General features: G+C 40.8%; 1 protein-coding gene across 1 annotated transcript in view; it reads left to right on the top strand.

Annotated features, from left to right (window-relative positions):
• The window catches only part of LOC111599555 (serine-rich adhesin for platelets), a 34,455-nt gene that overhangs the window by 8,277 nt on the left and 9,216 nt on the right, over nucleotides 1–16,962 (top strand). The window contains exon 2 of the mRNA XM_023315222.2: nucleotides 8,515–8,573. The gene's annotated coding sequence lies outside the window, so the exon portion shown is untranslated. The remainder of the gene's footprint in view (nucleotides 1–8,514; nucleotides 8,574–16,962) is intronic.

The following is a 16,962-nucleotide window of genomic DNA, read 5'->3' as shown; positions in this document are numbered from 1 at the left end:
GCGCAGACTATCTGGCGAGATCGAATGGAGAATACTGAAAAATTATGCGAAGCCAAAAATTTCAATGGCTGTCATTGGGAGCGTGTGCGAGTGTGACTTGGGACAGCTTTTGCAGCTGCCTAACGCACAAAGTATCTTCCATATGCTTGCACAAATTTTCTATGTATATAGCAACGTATGTATATCGGCGTGTTTTTAGCGTGCTACGCGCTTTCCGCATTACAGGCAGTCAGTCATCAAAACGCTTCCACGCTCCCATCAAGATGAACGACCCCATAGCGGCCATCGACGTTTGCGTTCTTGCAGATACTTTTGTACACATATATATAAATAAATATATATATATATTTGTGCATAGATGCAGATACAACCCATCTGGCTAGCTGCGTATCTATTACGTGGCGTTCACTTATGCAGATCAGCTAGCACTTGAATGTTTTCAATTGCTGTGCCGCTTGCTGTGCGTCTTGTGAGCAACACAAGCTCAGCAACTGCAACTGCATCTGCATCTATGGGATACTCTCAGCGAACTACTTATTATAATAATTTTGTAATGCCTGCGCTTGCTGCGTTTATTACAATTAAATGCGTTTGCCCTCTAATGGGCAGCCGCAGGGTCTTATCAACCAGGCTATCTAACATAATTAGCCACTTATAGAAGCACCGCATTAAATTTGGCGCCTCTGGGCATGCGCACGGACAGACGATGGCGTCGATGGTGTCGACGGCGTCGGTGGCGTCGCTTGATTGATTCGTTGCTTATGCGCACAGTGCTGCATGCGTGCCATGTGTCTAGCTCGGCTCTGAGCTCTTTCCCACTGCCAAAGGCCAGACAATCAAAATATTTTCATATCGCCAGACATGCAAGCAAATAAACAATGCAGCAGCATTCAAGGGGAAGGCTTTGGCTTTAGCTAAAACAAAGGTCACATGAGCAATTATTTTTTTGCAGGCAATTTACATATGTACATAAATGTATTTAAATGCATTACACATACATCGATGTATTTATACATACGATGTACAGCCAATGGCCTCAAAGTTCAGATCAAGCTTTTTGCTTGACTTCGTCTTCAGCGCAGCCTTTTTGCTGCGATGCCGCCATAAATATTTTATACCTCGCTCTTGACTGGTTTGTACCGCTAGGCTGCAACCAATGCTATAACAAATCTACTGCCTGCTGCAGCAACTAAAAGATTCAACGGCATATTTCGCAATACGACGAGGTCAACAGGCGCTATACATATCTATATATATACATATATATAATCATACATATCTATAATCAAATGAAGCTCGCTACTGTAAAGGCAACCAAAAATGAAAGACGAAGCAGCAAAAGCTACCATAAATATGTAAAAGATCGTGTCGCATTAGCCGCAGCCGCAGCCTCAGCCTCAGCCTCAGCCTTAGCTGCAAAGCCAATAGCAAATGAATTTGCTTTGTGCTGCCTCCGGTTAATTTCTAATAATAATATAATAATAATGAGTCTCTTTTGCCTGTGCCTTGGGTTATTTGCATACCCTGTGCTTTTTGAAAGCGGGTATTATGATCTTCTGGAACAAGCAATTACCAACAGGTAACACAAGCAGTCAGGTGCTCCGATCTTTTCTACTTTGGAAGCAACGAGATGGTTCAATGCTACATATGGGGTATCTGCTCGTCGATTATCTCAGGCTCAACTTGCTGCTTGTGCGAAGGCTAAGGTCACAGATGAATGCGTGGTCAAATAAGTGTTGCAGACGTGGGCACTGCTAATTCAATGTTAAATGCACAAGGGGCTCATATTAGGCGAGCCCCCACTACAACAACAACAGCATTAACAATGCCTCTGTACTTGAGGTGAAAGCAATGGCAATGAACGTTGATGTACATTATGTACAAACTTATGTCATCAATTCGAAGTCAAAGCCCATGGACTTGAGCGAGGGAGTTTGCTATTCAAATTAGCTCAATTGCAATGAAAGCGTAGCCAAAGTCATTCGTGAATGCATTCGAATTGCACAGAGAGCATAAACAGGGCGATTGCTTCGGGTTACGGTTTTACTGTATCTAATATTATATACTTACTCTATAATTTTCTTTGAGAATTTGAAACATCAATTCAAATGCTAAGCAATTTATTGACCCTGCTCAAACTTGTTTTCCTGATTTCAATTTTAAACCAATTTACCTAGAATAACAAAAAAATCTATCCAATTCTTTTTATTAAACCAATAACTAACTAGCAACGTTGTCGGCTGAAAAAGTGTCATTTAAATATTTTATTATTGTGCCTCACGTTCCGCCTATTAAGGCCTGTAGGACGCTGTCTTTCACAATTAGGCGAACTCTTCCGTCTAGAAATTGCATCATCAAGGTGACATCATTTTCCAGCTAGTTAGACTCTGCTCGTATTATGCAATTGCCGCCTATTGCAGCAGTTCTAACGAATGCATTTTTTGATACTCAATCAGCATCCGCATGTGTCGCACAAGCAACCAGCGGAACTGAACACTTAAGGGAGCCATGAGACCAATGAGGAGGCAGGGGCCAGACGGGAGGCACAGCTAATAATAGCCGCGAGGGGCGCACGCACTTAGGGAATCAGATACATGGCTGCATATGATATATATATAGGTCTAATTATATATGTAAAACTGTTGCATACGAGGCTCAAGCTGTTCTCTGGCAAAGTCCATAAATGAGGAAGTTGCCAAGCATTTGGAGGAGAAACACCCTGACCCTCCGTAGAGGGAAATGAAAATTAATTTCCATGCAGGCTTCTACATATAAACGTTTTCACTCAACAATGCAGGCGGGTGGCTGCAGCACTCACGTATATGATTCAGACGCCACGTGTTTAACGGTTTTCACCGTCATTTGATTTATGTTTAGTGTGTGGCAGCCACAACAAAGCCACAACTCAATTCAGAGATGGCAGAAAGCGAGACAAATATTTAGATACAAGCCTAAGCTTTTATCTCGCAATGCATTAATTAATTTAAAGTTATGATATTTTTGTGCACTGGTATGCCACATGCCACATGCCACATGCTCCGTGCCCCAAGCTCAGTTTCTTGGACATATCTAGCAGCTGGCTTGATCCCATTCCCCCAAACCTATCGTCATGCCTGGCTGCCAATGAAACTGAAAAATGCCGCTACTTTTGCTTTTTTTCTCAATGCAGGGGCGTAATTAAGTTGAGGGTGGAGGTGGAGCTGGAGGTGGTGGGGCAGACAGCCTCTAGCTTATATCTACGTGGAGCTATCTACATACATGCACAAACCGCGCCGCGCTAACTATGCCATTGCCACGCACAGTGAGCGTCACAATTATATGCACATCTTCTCTGACGCTCTTAGCCTTTGTAGCATCTCGAAGTCTTTTATTACATTTTTGCAATGTTGACTGTGACTTGTTGCTCACAGTGGAATTTTAATAGTGGTTTATTTAAACAAAAACATTTGCTAAAAACACTTTACCTATGCTTGTATTTCATAAGTGTGTGAATCTGGTTTCCACGATCTCATTTATATGTGAGCATCTTGTCATTAATAAAATGTATTCATAATGTTGTCCCACATTAAGAGAAGTTAAGGTAAAATTCTTCGATCTTGATCACAACAGCTATGTGACTTAATAGATCGATTCGATGTGTGTTAATATATATAGGCAAATTTGATAATACCTCAACTGATCTAATTTGCATAAAAAAGACTGAAAAGAGGTTGATCGAAGATCAAGTATATAAAATATATTAAAGACTTAAGACTACGCTTTCTAAACAAATCCAAATTAATAACAATATAAAAAAAGTGGACTAAGTTCAAATCTTTTGAAAGAGTAAACAAATGTTTAGATTTGGTATTATTCACAGATCTTTTTGAGGTTATGTTAGCATGACAATCAGAATATGAGAAACCTTCATGTTCTTTTAATTATTTTGCCGCTTCTATTTGCTTAAGAGCCCATAATTATTAGCTACCAATTTACGGTCTTTACGCAGTTCATTCAACTTTCGATCAATAATAGATGTTTGTTTAGTCGACAAGATACTCGTATCTATGCGGCTTCCAGCTTTCATGCTGTGATCACATTTCGCATTTCGTGTTTCGTATTTCGATTTTCACATTTCTATTGGCGTATCTTTGAATATTTATCATGCTCACAACTCGTTGCCGCTAATTAGGTACCAAAAGACTGAGCTTTTCAATGCCTTTTGCAGTTGTCTGTTCAATTTGGCCAGCTTTGAAATGCAAATAAGCGAACGATTCGCATTTAGCTCGCATTTGTGAAGGGAAGTTCTTTGTTTTGGCTCAGGCTGATGTGAATACATCACGCGTCGTCGCTCTAAGCGAAGTTATCTAATTAAATGCGTTAGATTTTGTTAAGTGATTACTATTTGGCATAGAGCTGTGACGACGTCGAGGCTGCAGATGTTTGACTTCAATTTGGCAACCGGTCAAGGTGAAAGTTGCGACACCTGCCAACGAGTTGTGGTCTATGGTTATCTTGAAGCAGCAGCTGCGCTGGTGCAACAGTCCACAGCCTCCACGACGAGCCGGTTTAGTTTTGACAAATTAATTGTCTGGCTAAATTGCAATTTGCTTCAGCTCTGCGCACAATTAAGTTGTGCTCTTTCGCCAAATCTTGACGCTTTTGTTGGTTATCAACCAAAATTAATGCATAAATTAGCATGCGAGGCGTTGCGCTCAAGTGGAAACGGTCATGCCCCAGGCAAACGGGCGAGGCAATGCATATGAAAATTAACTTGAGCTTCATTTGCAGTGACATTTGCAGCAAATCAACAGCGACTGACATACGCGACGAGCAAGTCGCAACTTGCAAGTTGCAAGTTGCAAGTTGCAGCTACCCAACGTTTTCTGCTCCATTGAAGCATTCAATTGTGGGGCGACTTGTGCTCGGACACCAACTTGGGCTGTTGGGCGTAGCCATGCTGTAAAAAGCAAATGATGCCACTCAACTCGTTTTCTTCTTCTTCTGTTTTGTAGAAAGTTGCAACGTGTCCAAAGACTCATCTCTCTGCATTTCAAATGCTGTTGCATTGGCCAGCTAACGGTTAGAAAAGAACGGCATCGCCAACAGTCAACATCAACAGCCAACAGCCAACAGCCAACATTAACATCATTTGGTTTTTGGGGGATTGTGCCATTGACTGTGCATAAATAACCAATCATAAAAAGCTTGACATTTCTAGCTGCTGCGTAAGAAGTGCCTAACCGGTTTTCGACTAGCTCTCGATCCATTGATGCCACTTACAGTTACATTTAGCAGCAGCCGTAACAAATTTGTTTAGCTAACAGTCCGAAATTATGGAAAATATATAAGCTTTTAGGCAGCAAGCGAGAATTTCGAGAATTCTTTTGAAGTGACTCGGCCGTTAGATGGAGTGGGCATAGTCATATGCAGTATGCGAGTGCTTATAATCAATGATGCAATATTCATAGTTTATGTTAAAGTTAATAGCAGCTTTAGTCATCGATTATGTTTAAATTCATATCATCTATAGTCCATTTGTCTGATTCTTTTGTTATTAATTGGTACAGTTTGAAGACATGGTTGGAATCTCTGAGCTAAGCTGTCATAGAAATGATATAGAGATATTATATGAAGAGGTTTGTTAATATGCTCATGATATATATTTTAATTAAAATTAAAAATTATTAAACATTCTATCAATCAACTTAATTCAATTACGATTCACACTTGATAGGCAACCGACCATCAGCTCAATTAATTTCATTGATTTTTTGGAAGTTGCTTGAATGTTGCACAATTTTAACAACTGCTAGGTGCTTGTAATGTGGATAATCTTAGATCTGAAGAGTTTTCAGAAACTTAATTAAAATTCCGGCTACGAACCGGTTCAACTTTTTTGTAATAATATAAAGAAACATGAATAGCTGCAATTCTAAAATATCAATTGTTATATTCAAGCTAATATCAAGTTTATATGATTCCCGTTTAAAACTTTTCCTCAACAATCTGTTACCTGATCACTTCATCCGATTGCGATGCCACATAATGTCATGATATTGCATCGACTTTATGCAAGTAGCCGGCGTTAACCTTTTACAAAATACAGTTAAGCTTTAGCGACAACAAAAATCAGTATCAAGCCGCTGGCAGCAATGAGGCGTTGGCTTGGCGTGGGCTTGAAACACGGCTTCAATTGCCATGTCATCCCCATCATCATCATTATCATCGTCATCATCATCATTTGCGTCGTCGTCGTGGATACATTGTCGAATGACAATTTGCAAGTGTCTCTGAGTGCATAATTTATGCAGATGCAGTTGCTGTTGCTGCGGCTGTGGCTGCTGCCTTTTTTTATGGGGCAACTGGAACAGCAACTGGTAACTAGCAAGGGGCAACTAGTAACTGGCAACTAGCAACTGGCAACTGGCAACTGACAGCGTTAAGCGTTGGCCATTAAGGCGAACGCCCATGCATATTCAGTGCCATAATCCCAACGGTATTTTAATGCTAAATGCTTACTCACTTCGCTGGTGCAGACAAGAGAAACCCGTTTTTCCGGTAATGACCTTCAGTGTTTGCTTTATTTTTATGCCCCAACTGCCCCCCCCCCCCCCACAACACCGGCTGTGGGCTGGTTCACGTACTTCATTTGGAGCTCTTGAAATTCTGTTGAATCCGCAAAAGGTAGCCAAAGTAACTTCCTGAACATGCGACTGCAGACAATTTGGAGCTCTTGTTATTACCGTGGATAGAAATCAGCATTTGGCTCATACAGCTAGCATAAAACTGCGCCAGTTCAGAGCCAAATTCTAGGTATCATATCTATGTTTGTATGCTGCCCGGCTGATAGACACCGTAGCATTACCTATTATGAAGCCCAGGGCCATTCACTGCACACGAGTGCCATAGAGAATGCCAAACAATTAATTAAATATATGACTGACTTCGATTCCGAAACCAAATCCAGTTCTTGCCGTATCTCTCGGCACGCTTAAGCAACAGCCCACTCCTCGTGCTGTCAGTCCACATGCTAATGAACAGATCCAGCAACGGATCAAGTGCTAAATGGAATGTCTGTTCATTAAACAGCCGTTAGCAGCACCACCAACCACCAAGCGATGTGGCTGAGCAATACCAACAGCTACCAGCCACTGCATTGAACTTAATCCTGATCAAGTCTGAAATGTCTGTACTCTTGTTAATCCAATGGATTATCTTTACTTGAATTTGCAAATTTATCAAAATGTCACCAGTTTATTTCGTTTATCTATAATTTTTTGAGATTTACTTTACGTTCATTTCTTAAGCAATAATATTTGGATGATCAGCAACTGAAATAATTGGAGAAAATAATTAGAATTTTTTAGTATTCAATAAATTTTACATGATTTGCGAACTTAAATTTTAATATTACAGCTTATTTATGTTGAATTTATGTCAGGCTGGCCATTAATTAGTCACCTGAACGTCAGCCCCACAGATTACTGATTTTAATTACATGAACAAGGAAGTCTGAGCAAGTTTTGTTTAGACTTATGTCAAAGAATTATTGAGTTAATAAATGTAAAGGCTTAATTTGTTATAAGAACTTTCAGGTTCAAAGCAAATTAATTGATTTCAATTTATTCTCTTACACTTTTATGCAAACTTTGTGCGCCCCTTGGGCTGCATAAGAAATAAGTCATATTAATTAAATTTGCTCTTTTGAACGTTATGCAAATTTGTGGAATTGCATATTTGATTTATTCTGGTTATGACCATTAATTGCTGGTTAGCAAACCAATAAGAAAAATCACTTAAAGCGGGACAGTTGGTGCGACGGGTCACTAGAACGAGTGTGCGCCATGGCCAACTATTAAAAGTGGTAAAAGCAAAAAGCACTTGTAGCTCGGCATGTTAGCCTTGATAAAAGCTTCTATATTTTTTTTGTCAGAACAAAGCCAAGTGTTCAAGTGCATAAACTGGCTGCAACTTGGTCAACAGCTCGAGAGAGTGACAATAAAAAATGTTCAGCTCAGGCGGCTCGATTACGACCTGCTGTGACGACGACACTGATACTCTGGTGTCGATTAAATGCGCCCAAATGCCAACACTTGCGTGCCAAAATATATATATATATATATATATATACATACATATATATATATATATATATAAGTGACTGGGTTGGGCATGACTTGAGTTGACTTGGCTCAAAGGCAGACTCAAGCCAAAAGCAGCAGCTGCTTGCAGGCCAGGACGGGTATTGCCAATGGGAGGCACGAAACACGAGCGCAACGTGCATCGAATTCGGGTCATTGCTTGTAGCTGGCCAGGCCAGCCAATGGGCCAGCCTTGGCGCCGCTCAGTTGCGGGCGGTTGGAGGGTTTTAACATTTGGTAATTCGATTTCAAGCAATGTGAGCTGGCCAAATAAAAAATTGCATGCGCCCCAAGGGTATTGAACTGTGCCGAATGCAGTTGTAGTTGTAGCTGTAATTGCTTGTGACAATCATCAAATTAATGTTTATTATGCATTGCTTCATCTTTGCAGGCAAACTAAACGATCAACATAAACGGACAGCAAACGTGCCAGGAACACAATCCAAGCAGGTAAGAAAAACACTTTTACACTACGCTGCTTAGTTCACAATATTCCCATGGAATGCAGAAATGCGTAAACAAGAAATGAATCTTGGCATGCAACTTGCTTGCCTGCCACGCCTCCAACACCCATGGTTCTTCATACATATACACATGTATATGTGTATAATTGAAGGCAAACTGCAATTGCAAATCCAATTGAAGACCTGACAGCCGCCTTCATGTAAAACACTTGTAATTCGAGGCGACTGCCACAAACAATGTGTTGTCGCTGCCAGGTAAGAAGTGAAAGGGGGCGTTGTGGCAGCGGCTCCCAGGCAGCATGTCGCAAGACCGGGAAGCAGTGCCAACCACAATTACAATTGCCATCGACTGCAAATGGCATGCGAACTCCACAACTTGCCAATTGCCTACGTCTTTCAGCAGCTGCAACATCGTTAGCAGCATATTTAATTAAACACCACCATAATTGGCCCCACATTAAACAATGTGCGCAGCACATTAGCCCCTGAACTACAGACCAGCCTTAAGCTTTCGTTCTGGTTTCAATTTATGTGCCGAGAAATTGTAGGACTGAATTATTTTTATCAGATTTTAAAGGTTTTCTTATATAGACAACGATTTTTAAGATTTCCCCTTGGCAGTTAAAAAATACTTTCACATTGAAAACAAATTAAGATTTGTACAATTCTTTTTAATGAGGCCTCTTAATATTTATTTTTAAATAACAAGAATACGCACTATTTCTATTACTTACAACTCAGAATCAGCCTCGTCATGTTGCATTACACAAAGTGTATCTCCTCCTCGCTTTTATGTAGAAAATATTTGAAAGAAATTCACGCCTACCACTTTATAATTGTTTTAATATTTTGGTATTTCTTTCTCCCACTCACATTACAAATGTAAACACAAATAAACACTTAGCTCGGGAGACAATTGAATGGAGATTCAGTTAGAAAAAAGTAGAAACAAAAAACGAAGAGCGAGCAACAAAAGCAAAAGCAAAAGCAAAAGCCAAAGCCAGAGGCAGCTGCATCGAAACGTTTAGTTTGGGAGATTCGCTTTGAAGTAAATGACAACAACAATAAAACTTTCCATTTCTAACAAAATTACACTCCAAGTCAAACAAAGGAAGACAAATTTATCTCGTTATCCGATTTTTTTCTTCTGCTGCTGCTGAGCCCCACGAAACATGAGTTTTTGTTGCTTGTGGTAAAAATATACTTTGTCTAATTTTGAAGAGTCCCCTTGATGCTGTGTGGCACCTCATTCCACTTGCAACACACGTGCAGCCACTGCAGCGGCTAGAACCAATTTGTGCCGCCATTCATGTGTCGGCGGAACTGGCTATTAATTAATGCTGCTGTTTGGTTTTCGGTGAGCAGCAAATTATTGAGTGCTAAATGGCCAAAGTGGTGCCCATGCAAATGACTTGATGCCAGTCAGACATGCAATTCGTTTCGCCTCCTCCATAATTCCAACTATCTCCAGCACTGGGCAGCGCATTCAGTTGATTGACAAGCTGGAAAATTGCATTCGCTGCCGTAGGGGTAAATACTCAACTGCAGCAGCAGCCGCAGCAGCAGCATCTGCCAAACGAGAGCTGTTGACAATGTGTTAAATTTAATGAAGAAAAATGTCACTCACGTTTTATGCCATAAACTGACAGCAGAGGCCCATCCATTGTTGTTGCTGTGTTTGTTGTCTGCATTAAATGTGCATTAAGGCAAATTGCTCAAAATGTATTACGAAAAAACAACAAACGAAGCAGCAATAAAGCATTTTGCAGTGCGTGTGAAAAGCGACGCGATAAAAAACGCAACAAAAACGCGCGCGCGCGCTCGCCTAGTGCAACAGTTGCGACAGCGAACTGTCAAGATGCAACTGCTGCTGGCGGGTGTTTCCAGTGGCCGTTAGATAGATAAACGAGCGATAAGCAGTAGCAGCAGCAGCAGCAGCAGCAGCAATATCGCTGCTGCTGCTTTAATTGAAACTGTCAATTGAGGTTTCTCTAGCTCACTCTCTCTCTCTCTCTCTCTAGCTCTCCTTCTCTGCGCTCGCCATTTGCGGCGTAGGCGATAGTGAAAGTTGCAGTCGGCCATTCGCCAGTTGGTCGCAAAGTACAAATACAGGTAATTAATGCCAATTAAATGTCAAGTCGCAGCCCAGCCGCTGTCCTGGGCGTGTGTGTTTGGTGTTTCTTTTTGTATTTAACAAACAGCAACTCAATCGTTGACCGCGCCAACTTTGACTTTCAAATGTTGCACTGATTAATTATGCCACACCGGGCTGCACTTCGAGTTTGCCAGACGCTGGCAGCTCAATTGATTTCATTTCTCACGACCAACGTCGCGACGTCAGTTGTCAGGCTCGTGAGTTTCTACTTGACTGGCTTGCCAGACTTTTTGCCAGTTGCGAGTTACTTCAATTAAGCGCACCCAAGCAGCTGGCAGCGATTCCACTCACCCACACATATGCAGCTAATGCGTTATGCACTTTCTACGAAGCTACAAAAAAAAAAAAAATAAAAATAAAAAACAAAAGAAAAAACAAAAGTAAAGTGCAAGTTGCCGGCGGGTCGATGGGCAACAGCAACAGCAACATCAGCAGCCACTTGCAACTGTGCGATTACCGCACAACAAAGTTATTTATCATTATTTAATGCAAAAGCTTGCTGCTGCTGCCTGCAGGTTCATTGCCCAAAAGTTGCATTTTTTCTTATTTTCCCTGCAATTGCTGACGGCATTCAAATAGTTCCCGGCCAACCCCGCTGGCTGTCAGCGCGCTTCTTCCACAGTCCATAGACCATAATGGCTGCTTTTGTTTGTTATCTCGTCTTTCATTGAACTTTGAACTTGGCCTGCCTCGCAGCGGCTTGTTGGCTTTCTTTCATTGTTTGCAGAAGCAACAATGGTGGACCAACTGCATATGCATTGTGCTCTTGAGCGCTTGTCCTTGTGCACGCTGCGTATACGTAATATTTAATGGGCTTTGTTTTTGCAAAACCTGTGTTAAATACAAAACTGTTGCTACAGCTGTGTTTCGGCGCGCATGTTGTAAGCCAATAATTGCATTTGGCCAACAAAGTTATAATTAATTATTATTAAATTGCGCTTTGGCACAATGCAGCTGCTGAAATGAGATCCGTTTGGATTTGCTGCCAGTAAATATAATTGAAAATACAAACATGTTAGAGCTTAGTCCAACATTTATATTTGTTCTGCCCAAATGTCAATTGCAACCTTAAATTATAATTCGTCTGTTGTCTATGGCAAACGATCTGCAAATTGCTTTGCTTTTTGGGCTGCCAAACTGCAAATGCAATGCAAATAATTGTTCAACTCTGACATACAATTACATTGCACATCTTATGCTACACCACTTCCATATAAACATGAAATATCTACAAGCTTATAGTACAAACATAGTACAAACGTCTCTTCGGCTGCTACTTCATGTCCAAATTGGCAATACTTTGCTGTTATTTGGCCATAATTGGCAAATTGTTCTTTTGTGGCATTTTGTGACCTAGTCATATGCCCAACTGGCAGCTTGAAGCCTTAGCTTGCAACAAAATTACATTCCTTAGCTGTGAAATAAAAGTTGAAATCGGTATCGATGCAGCGTTGGGCGTAAGTCCAATATATGGGACTTGGCAAAGGCGCTGATATACTCTCGAGCTGCCTCTAAATTCTGGTACATTTAACTTAAAAGTTGAGGCACATTTTTAATGAATTTTTTTATCATTTTTATTATACATTAGACAAACTTTTTCTTAGCTTTATTTACGCTGCACACAGAGCGCTGACAGTTAACAAAAGCTTAGCTCTTTCGATTGTCGGCTCGTCTTAAAATTTAGTGTATACCAGAATTTAAGGCCGCAGAGAAGCTTCATAAATCTTTAAAAGCAACGAGTGCTAAGTATGCGCAGAGTCACACTTAGTCGTTGCTAGGCTGCCATTGTTGCAGAGCTTTTTGTGTTTGTCTTTTATTCAGTGCTAAGCGTTGGGTGTTCGTTATTTATGGGTTCTATATAGTCAAGATTTGAATGTGAACCGGTTGCAAGGCTTTAAAATAGTTTCCAGCTGAGCACAAAGCAAACAATTTCTGACACTGTGAACTATGCACAATGACTTAATGCCAGCGGCAGGCGCCCCAGAGCTTCTAGCTTGCAGTCTAAACAAAACCACAATTCGGACCAGGCTCTTTGCAGCTGACACAAATGTGTTGCCAGTTGCTGGACAAACCGCAGAACGACTCTGCTCCAGACTGGTCATGAGTCATGATTGCAACCCCAATTGCAACCGTATTGTCTAGGCCAGGCATGCGGCATACAGGCGACTTGACAGCCAACAAATGGTGCATGCAAATTTGTTGCACGTTACAAAACGGAGTCTGTGGACACTCCAATATCTCGAATATCTTTACAAAATATCCCACGCAACAGGTTTTATTGCTTTTATTTCCTTTTTTGTTTCATCTTGTTTTGTGTGGTTTTCTTGTGGCCTGCCACAGATGTTTTTTATGCGCACCAGCTCAGGCAGAACCCTTGGAGCAAACATATATTCTACGCGTCATAAACATTTTTTACTGCACATAATTTGGAGTAAAGCAAAAATTAAAAAGTCTCGCCCAAAAACTTGACCGGGCAACTAAACAGTTGTGTGTGGCCATAAATTGAAGTTACGATCCTCGTCTTCTGTGTGTGTTGCCTGTGGGAAACGAAACGCGCAGCTGAAATGCGATGCCTGTGTGGGGCAACTGATACATTGCGATTTTCTCTTTCTCATACCCTGTAAATTGGTATAGCACAAATTTGTGCAATTCATCATGTAAAGTTGTTGTTTTGACGTCTGTCAGCTAAGACTGCGTTTCGTTTGTATACTAAATTTGTATACTAAATTCGCATTGGGAATATTTTATTGCAGAGATATCCTCTCTAGTTCCTTTCGAATTATTGCAAGTAAGAACAGCTTGTTTAGAGTATTCCCTCGTCGCCAAATCACTTTTACTTATCACTCTGTTCGAGGGACTGCACTCTTAATGAAGCTACATGTTGCGGCAACACATGTACAACGCATAAACGCAACTGGATCCCGAAGCTGTACTCGTTCTGACACCAGACGCCATTCGCTTGCATGAATGAATGCGTTTTCATTTATTAATTTGCAGTCTTTTGTTGCTGTTCCCGCTTTTGAGCTGCTGCTGCAACAGCTGCACCCCAAAGCCGCCTCGTTGGCGTCGCCTCCGCCTGTGCGTCACGCAAACGAAAACGAAGACGCCGCCAATCTGGCCACAGCAGCGACATGGGAACTTAACCTTGAAATATTTTTATGTTATTGCTGTTTTGAGTATAACACATAAAAACATGCCGACAGGGTGTTGTTCGATACATTAGACCGAGGACAAACTAATTTATGCAATTACCGAAACACGAAAAGATTCTGCAAATATTCTGAATTCTATCTCTGATATCCTCGATTGAGTGTTACCCAAAGAGGAGATCACTTAGAGCCATATTAACTTACAGTCCATATGAAATGAAATATATAAATAGACTAGCTAAGCAAATTAGCTATTTGATACGCATCTGTGGCACACAGACAGCGAAACCGTAAGGCTTCAAGAAGTCTAATAACGTGATCAACGTGATCTCTTGAGCATAGTTAATTTTTATTGCCATTAAAGAGGTTTCTGAAAACTCAATCTGTAACGTGAATCTGAACGCAGAATCGTGATAGATTCAGGTAGTTGTTTCTTTCACACTCGTCTCAACTTTTCAACATAAAACTTGATAAACAGACTTCTTAACACTTAAAATGTTGCCCAAGTTGTTGTTGCTGTAGCTGGTGTTATTGTTATTGTGGTCTCACAAGTTTGTTGAGTTACCTGTTGACAAAATCCCGCCGCCTGCCCCAACATCCGGCCAGTTCGAGTTCTCTAAAGCCAACTAATGGCCAGTTCGAGGAACGAGTACCATTTGGCTAATGACATCTTTGGCTTGTGTTTAATTGTATAAGCTCAACTGCCTGCTGCTGGCGAGTATTTCAAGTTGGAAATTAAATGGCTTATGTTAATTAATGTTTATGCCATATAACGCCTGCTGTGTCTCGTTTACCTTGCAGTTGGCATTGGTCTTTGATACGAGCCAGAGCCTAACTTACGTACGGGTCCAGTTTCTAACTAACCAATTGGCAGCTGTTTGGTCAGTGTAATTACCTTTTGTTCGATAACTACTTCAATTACCCATTATCCAGCCAGCAGGTGAAAATTCCTAAATTATGCTTTAAATTAACCATAAAAACAACAGAGTTTTAAAGCCACCTTTGGAACGACAATGAGAATGCATTTTACTATGCAAAACTATTTATTATTTATTTATTTATTTATTACTTAGCCTGTTTATTCTTCTACTGGGTGATAAAAACATGTCAATTAGTTATAAAAAAAAAAGAGTTTTAAGCTAGAACAGATTTGGTGTGAATTGAATTGTTTGTGTGGGCATTGATGAGTCAAGCCGATCTATTCGTTTTTCTAAAAGCTTGAAGACAAGTTTCTGTACATAAGGGCATACAAAATGATATATGATTTTATCTGCCATATGCTCATTTAACTAATTCGAAGAATAAAATGAAGATTGACAAACTTAAAACTTTAATAATTTCGACCTAGAACTTTGCACTTTGTCACAACGGTGATTTGATTGCCAAATGCCATTTGTGGCCTAATCGAGGTAAATTTTAAATGCATGACATTATTTGAAGTCGGCTTTATTCATGAGAGAATATTTCTAATCGGAGTAATCGAGAGCCAGTTTAATTTCCTTGGCTCGAGACGGCTTTGTTTCGCCTCTAATTGCCAACTGCCTTTTATGGCCAACGCCGAGACGTTGACATTTAAAGCAGCGCCCACAACATCCGCTCAGGCAAGCGGCCCAACCCGAAATAAACACTTTAAGCTCAGGAATTTGCACGGTTTTAGTATTGTTATTATTATTTTTCATTTTTTTTGCTTTGTTTTCAAATGCTTTTGCACAAATATTGAATCAGTCATCGCCCAGAAACTTCAACTCAAAGACTCAGTCAATTTTCTATGCATAGCCAAGTGAATAAAAATAAATTTGTTGTCCCCGCCCCTCATGCGGCCCGGCATAGTTCCAAAGACAGAACGCAGGTGTATATAAGTGTATACATATATTTACATAACGATAAACATATAAATAAACACCAAAGCAAATGGAAAACGGGCAGCAGAACAAACGGCAGCCACGCATAAATCTCACGTGTAAATGTGGAACAAACAACTCGCCCATCTCTCGTATCTGAGATCAAAGTTGTATTTGAATATCTTCGCTCATCTTGCGTCTTCGATTTTTGGCTGCAGGGGAATCTTCCTGTGGTAATTTGTAGATCTGGTGTGAATTGGGTGAGGTTGCAGCTTGATCTATGGCTTTGGCTTTTGACTCAAATGGAGCACACTAATTGACAATGGAGAGTGTAGACCCACTTCTATCCCCAACGCTAATGGAGCAATTGATTCGATTATGCCTCAGCTGTTTGATTCAATCAACAGACTCACTGCAGCGCATCCAACACTTACGACTTCTGTTTTGTTTGCTTCTTCATCACGGAACTTGTTTGTAAATATATATATTTCTGGATATATGTATGTATAACGAGCTTCACGCATTCTCCGCATATTTGAGCTGTGTTAAATTTGTTAAGAGTCCGGAGATTAGCCTCCAAGCGGCAATTGGCCAAATGCAACAGTGCCAAGAGAAAAGACAGAATCGGGCGAGAAGAGAACTTTCTGCTTCTGCTTTGACTGCTCCTGCTGCTTGCTGTTGGTTAAACCTGTTGGCCCCAATTGGAAGTCGCAGACGAGGCGACGGTCAGTTAACTGTTTCGTTGCCTGCAAGCGGCCCCAAAAGTTTTGTATGCCAACGATCAGATAAAGGCAAATACAAAGAGTCGAATGCAAAATATTGAAATGGCCTGGCGGCACGGAACAGGTTTAATGCCTGGAACTGCTAAAAATACGAATACCTGCATCAACGCTCGTATACATGTAGCATTTGGCCAGCAAATTCTCATTCAGAGCATCAATTAAATGGCGCGGAACCCAGCTGACCGACTTTTGTGCCACTCGAATTCGACTTTATGGCTAACGAGCTGACACCCATCCTGACTGGGCTGGCTAGATCGGCAAGTTTGTAGCATGAAATTTATGCAGATTTATTTGTGTTACATTTATCTGCTGCAACTGCCATAGATATCTCTTTTTCCTTGGGCTCATCTTAAGCGCTGACCATCGCATACCTTGTGGCGAGAGTGCGATGGCTAAACTTGAAAAATAGCTTCAACTAGTCGGTTTTTGACGGTCCTCTTTTATAGTT

Source organism: Drosophila hydei, unplaced genomic scaffold (assembly GCF_003285905.1).
Source record: "Drosophila hydei strain 15085-1641.00,03,60 unplaced genomic scaffold, DhydRS2 tig00008121-arrow-pilon, whole genome shotgun sequence".
Lineage (NCBI taxonomy): Eukaryota > Metazoa > Arthropoda > Insecta > Diptera > Drosophilidae > Drosophila > Drosophila hydei.
This window is presented reverse-complemented; position numbering and strand designations above follow the sequence as displayed.